Consider the following 6,623-nt stretch of genomic DNA (forward strand, 5'->3'; position numbering starts at 1 on the left):
ATTGGATATCAGAAATGGAGCTAGCCTTCATGACGTGTGGTTATAGAGGCAAGTTGCAAACTACGTTCACTGTACGTCAGTTCAGGGGTGGAGCTGTTCGTTGGTGGAACACTCTTGGAAAGACCCTAAGCCCTAATGAGCCACTGCAATTGACATGGGCAGAGTTCTTGGTGCAGTTCAAGCGCAAATTCTGCTCGGCTCAAAATCTGTTGGAGTTGGAAAACAAGTTTCTGACATTGACAAAGGGCAGCATGTCAGTCGACGAATATACTAATAACTTCACAGACAAGATGGAGTTTACTTTGCGCATCGTCCCAGACGAGCTGACTAAAGTTGACCGGTACGCAAAGGGACTCCCATGGGAGTACGCAGTGCCAGTGCGTCAGGCACCTACTCTAGAGGCAGCTATTTCGGCTGCCAAGTCTGTTGAGGACATGATAAAGGGAAGAACCACCAGCAAGGTTGAAGTTGGCGAGAAGAGAAAGTTTGAAGGAACTTCAGGTTCCAATAAGAAAAGCAAATTTTCGAAGTCTGATTCGAAAAAGTTTGGAGAAAAAGAGGCGAAGCAAAATGGTGCGAGAAGTGCAAGAAAAAGCACTTTGGGAAATGTAGTGAGGATGTAACCTGCTACAAGTGTGGAAAAATTGGGCATTTTGCCAATGAGTGTTCGTCCAACAAAATGATGTGTTTTGGTTGTAATGAAGAGGCGCACATTTTGAAAGACCATCCGAAGAAGAAGGAGGCAGCTAAGCCCAACATTCCACCAAAACCGAAAGCAAGAGCCTTCCAGATGACACTTGAGGCTGCGAAAGATGAAGCTGATGTCGCTTCAGGTACCTTTCTCGTAAACGAATTACCTGCTCAAATTTTGTTTGATTCTGGAGCCAACTACTCCTTTATTTCACATGAATTTGGTAGAAAACTAGCTTTGCCTGTTGATAGACTAGATAATGCTTTATTAGTCGAAGTTGCTAGTGGCAAGTTTGTACCTGTTATCCATCATATGAAAAACATCTTAATCGACTTGAATGGGAATAAGTTTCACGAGGAATTATTGTCTATCGAACTTAACGGTTTCGACATCGTGTTGGGAATGGATTGGCTTAGCGCCAATGATGCCGAGATATTATGCAAGAAGAAGGTAGTAAAAGTAAACCCACCAGGGAAAGAGTCATTTATGGTGTACGGGGACAAACGCCGAGTGAATTCTGGAATCATTTCCCTAATGAAAGCCAGAAAGTGTTTGACCAAGGGATGTACATCATATTTAGCATTCGTGATCGATGCTAAGAAGGAAAAGAAGGTGAAGCAGAGTATTCCAGTGGTGTGTGAATATCCGGGAGTATTTCCCGAAGATCTTCCTGGATTACTACCTAATAGACAAGTGGAGTTCAGAATAGACTTGTTACCAGGAACCACGCCAATAGCGAAAGCACCATATCGATTAGTACCGACGGAGACATAGGAGCTGATGATGCAACTTCAGGAGTTATTGGACAAATGTTTCATTAGACCAAGTTCATCACCCTAGGGAGCTCCGGTGTTATTCGTGAAGAAGAAAGATGGAAGTATGAGAATATGCATCGATTATAGAGAGCTGAACAAGGCAACAATAAAGAATAGATACCCGTTGCCAAGGATTGATGACCTGTTTGATCAATTGCAAGGTTCGAGCTATTTCTCGAAGATCGATCTAAGGTCAGGATATCATCAGCTAAAAGTAAGAGATCAAGATATTGAGAAGACTGCATTCAGAACTAGATATGGACACTACGAGTTCTTGGTTATGTCGTTTGGACTAACCAATGCTCCAGCAACATTCATGGATTTAATGAATGGGGTTTATAATCCATTCCTTGATAAATTTGTGATAGTGTTCATAGATGACATTCTGATTTATTCGAAAAGCCAAGAGGAGCATGGCAGACACTTGCGAGAAGTGTTAGAAGTTTTGAAGAAGGAGAAGTTGTATGCAAAGTTCTCCAAGTGTGATTTTTGGATTCGAGAAGTCCAATTCTTGGGTCACGTGGTCAACCAGGAAGGAATAATGGTTGATCCAGCAAATATTGAAGTTGTGATGAAGTGGGAACAACCGAAAACTCCCCACGGAGATCCGAAGCTTTTTAGGATTAGTCGGGTACTACCGAAGGTTTATCCAAGGCTTTTCTTCGATCGCTAGTCCATTGACAGCTTTGACCCACAAGGGAGCTGCTTATGCTTGGAATGATAAACATAAAGAAGCATTCGAGAAGCTAAAGAAGAAACTATGCGAGGCACCAATACTTTCTCTACCCGATGGAATTGAAGACTTCGTTGTTTATAGCGATGCGTCTGGTGTTGGATTGGGTTGTGTTTTGACCCAAAGAGAGAAGGTGATAGCATATGCGTCTCGACAATTGAAGGAGCATGAAAAGAACTACCCTACTCACGATTTAGAGTTGGTAGCGGTAGTTTTTGCTTTGAAAATATGGAGACACTACCTCTATGGCATGAAGTGCAAACTTTTCACCGATCATAAGAGTCTCCAATATCTCTTTGGTCAGAAGGAATTGAATATGAGGAAACGATGCTGGCTAAAGTTACTTAAGGACTATGACTGTGAGATACTTTACCACCCCTGTAAAGCTAATGTTGTTATTGATGCTCTCAGTCGGAAAGTCAATCTTGAAAGAAAAAGGCCAAGAGCGTTGAGAATAGAAGTTGTCTCGACAATTGTGGAGAGTATAAAGAAAGCTCAAGAGGAAGCTTCTGAAAAAGAATCACCGGAAGGGGGAACATTTGGGCAAAACGTTGGTGTTTGATACAAACGGTCATGGACTAAAGGTATTCCAAGATCGGATTTGGGTACCTAAGTCCGGAGGAATTAGAGATCTTCTGATGGAAGAAGCTCACAAAACCATGTACTCGATTCATCCTGGCATCACTAAAATGTATAGGGACCTGAAACCCTACTACTGGTGGCCGACAATGAAGCTTGATGTTGCAAAGTATGTGGCCGAGTGTGTGACTTGTGCTAGAGTCAAGACACAACATCAGAAACCATATGGGAGTTTAGAACCTTTTCATGTACCTATGGTTAAATGGGAAGACATTGCTATGGATTTCGTCACTAAACTACCCAGAACAAAAAGTGGTCATGACATGATTTGAGTGGTCGTTGATCGATTCACTAAGAGTGCGCATTTCATAGCAGCCAAGGAGAAATGGTCTATTGAAAAGCTTGCAAATTCTTACGTGAAGGAAATTATGATGCTTCACGGTGTTCCGTTAACGATTGTATTGGATCGTGACAGCCGTTTCACCTCGAGGTTTTGGAAAAGTCTACAAGAGGAAATGGGTACTAAGCTGTGTTTAAGTACAGCTTACCATCCACAGACTGATGGTCCGAGCGAAAGAACGATACAAACACTTGAAGATATGCTGAGAGCATGTACCCTAGAATTCCTAGGTAACTAGGATGAACATTTACCTTTGGTAGAATTTTTCCTACAATAATAGTTTTCACTCAAGCATAAAAATGGCACCTTATCAAGCTTTGCACGGACAGAAGTGTCGTACGTCATCGTGTTGGCTTGAGGCTGGGGAGAAGCAGTTTATGGGACCTGAGATGGTTCATCAAACCGTTGAAAAGTTAAAGATAATTAGGGAAAGAATGTTAGCAGCTCAGAATCGCCAAAAGAGCTATGCTGACAAGAAAAGAAGACCGATGACTTTTGAAGTTGGAGATTCGATTTTGCTTAAAGTCTCTCCGTGGAAAGGACTTATAAGATTTGGTAAAAGGGGAAAGTTAAGTCCAAGGTTTATTGGACCGTTTAAAGTTCTTCAGAGGGTTGGGAACCAAGCTTACAAGCTCGAATTACTCTAAGAACTGAATGGGACTCATAACACTTTACATGTGTGTTATTTAGGGAAGTTCACGGGAGAAGTTCCCGACATGATTCCACTTTCGGAGTTGATAATCGATGAGAACAAAAGGTTGAATGAATAACCAGAGGTAATCGTTGACCGAAAGACTAAGAAGTTGCGACGCAAGATGGTCGAGTTAGTGCTTGTCCGATGGAAACAAACGAATGGGCCAAATCTCACCTGGGAAACGGAGAGTGACATGATGAGTCGCTACCCACATTTGTTTGCTGATGTGTGATTCCGGGGACGGAATCATTCTAAGGGGGAGAGAATTGTAACGCCCGTGTTTCTAGGCTTGTCATTATTAGCAATGTAATAGTCTAGGTTAACCTTTGTAACCCATTTTGAAATAATAAGAATGTATTATCTGAATATTATGTGTTTTATGCTTAATTGCTTAATTGTGTGTCTTAATTGAATTAAGAATAAAAAATAAGCATCAAAATAAAATAGTAGATAAAGCCGATATCTATGGATAATGTCGTAGTAGTTGAAACGTGGTTTCCGAATATATAAAGAATGCCGAAATCCGAGTTATAACGAAGAAGTTATGACCTGTCGAACTTTCGGGACAGAACCGGCACGAAGCTGAATAACGTAAAAAGTGAAATTTACGTTAGAGCAATATTTAGCCTTAGTAATATAAACGAAAGTCGTATAGTTCATTAAACCGAGAGCGTGCACAAAAAGAACGCCCAAATCTGACTTCGTATGAGGAAGTTATGATTTTCTGAAGTTTCAACTTAACAGTATGCAGTCCGAATACTCGATTTGAGACCGAGCGGTTTTTAGCCGAAACAATCTAAACGAGAATCGAATATCTCGTTAATATTAGTGAAACGATAAAAAGATAGGCGAAAACAGACGTCGGATGAAAAGTTATGATTTTATAATGAAGTTTTCCTGTCCCGGCCTACTAAAAATAATATATAAGTAATATATTTATAATATATTAAAAATCAAGTCAAAATTATCCAATGGAAACGAGAGTTGTAGAGCATAATCTCACCTTTGCGTCGATATAAAGAACGTCGAAAACGGAGTTCGTATGCGAAAGTTATGAATTTCTGAAGTTCGGTGCGTGAAACCCCAAAACTGTCAGATACAATGACGTGGCAAGCAGTGCCACGATGTGGCAAGTCTTCTGACACCTCCGGGAGTCCCCCAGACGCAACTTGCGATGACGCATGTAGTGACGACTAAGCCCACGACGTGGAAAAGGTGCCACGACGTGGCAAGGGCCAATTTTGCCCTATAAATAGATTTGAAGGGACAGCCGTTTAGGGTTGCTATATTCTCTCATCTCTCACCCATATTACCTCGATTTACATGCAAAGAAGTACCCCAAAAGCCCGAAGATCTCGAAAAGAAAAGAGTTTCCGAGCCGAAGCTCTGCCTGCGAGGAGCCCGATTTTTGTGAAGATCTTCCAGATCTACCAAAGAATACTACTTCTACAAGTCGTAGTGCCGTCCGATCATCTTCTGATCAAGTGAGTGTGTAGTCACTTTCTCCTAACGCATAATTATAAGGTATTAGAATACGAAATACGTGTTATGTGTATGTTTTGTTGATTATATGTGTGAATGTATATTCACTTTCTTCTATCTCATAGATATGATTTATTCTCTATGAAATGCGTGTTATGTGTATGTGCCTCATCTGTTATGTGGAATATGTATTGAATGAACATGCTATACAGGTTTAAACTATGTATAAAAAATATATATTTTTATCTACTAATATGTTGGGTAGAACATGGATAGATAATTGATGTGTGATAAACAGATGAGAGGTCTCGATGTCATTGTGATCCAGTCATCTAGCGGAATTTAGATGATGACCACAGACTCTTTCTAGACAGTCTCGTGGAACACTAGCAGGCTCATAACCTGTAGGTGTTAATGAACTTGGGTGTTCATTCGTTGTATTCCACCCCCTCATGGTTGCCTTATTTGACATATATTGCTGGGAAACCCCCGAACGCATGTGTTGTCGCCCCGATGAAATATTCTTAGACTAGGTCCCTTGTGTTAGTTGTTTTAGGGACATAAAGTGAGAATAACGGGAATGGGTAATTGGGTTATTGTTGGTTAATGAAAATAAAGTTAATTACTTATTGTGGGTTGAAAACCCTATATGCTCATCAGACTCCCAAGCCTGACCCACTCAGTTTCTTTGTATTACAGGTAGTGGCGCCAGAGCATAAGTTGGATGACTTGTCAATTTATTTTTGGATTATAGACCTGTTGTTGTAAATAACTGTTGTAAGGTCTGTATTGAAATGTTTATGCTTTTGGTCTGTTTATCGGAACATGACATCCCGAGTATTGTAATATAATGAAAAATACATTTCTTTAAGAAATGTTTTGGTAAATCTTATTTTATCATATTTTGTTTTGGGAACAGATTCCGCAACTCTTTTAATCAAAGGATTACTCTGAAATCATTTTAAAAGCATAAATTAAACCGGTCTTTTCTGGCAATGATTTTGGGGATGTCACAGTTGGTATCAGAGCATTAGTTTAAGCGAACTAGGAATTTGTAGGATTTCTAGACTTAAACTTAGAATGCTAAGTGAAATTTTGAGATGTGTGTCTGTTATATTTTAGACACGAGCACTAGTCTATTTTAGGAAAATTGCCTAAAATGTTTTTATGTGCTAAATGTTAAATGTTTGCCATATATTATATTATTTGTTCGGATCTATGGTCTGTTG

This window comes from Lactuca serriola, chromosome 8 (genome assembly GCF_051521515.1).
Source record: "Lactuca serriola cultivar US96UC23 chromosome 8, Lser_US96UC23_V15, whole genome shotgun sequence".
Lineage (NCBI taxonomy): Eukaryota > Viridiplantae > Streptophyta > Magnoliopsida > Asterales > Asteraceae > Lactuca > Lactuca serriola.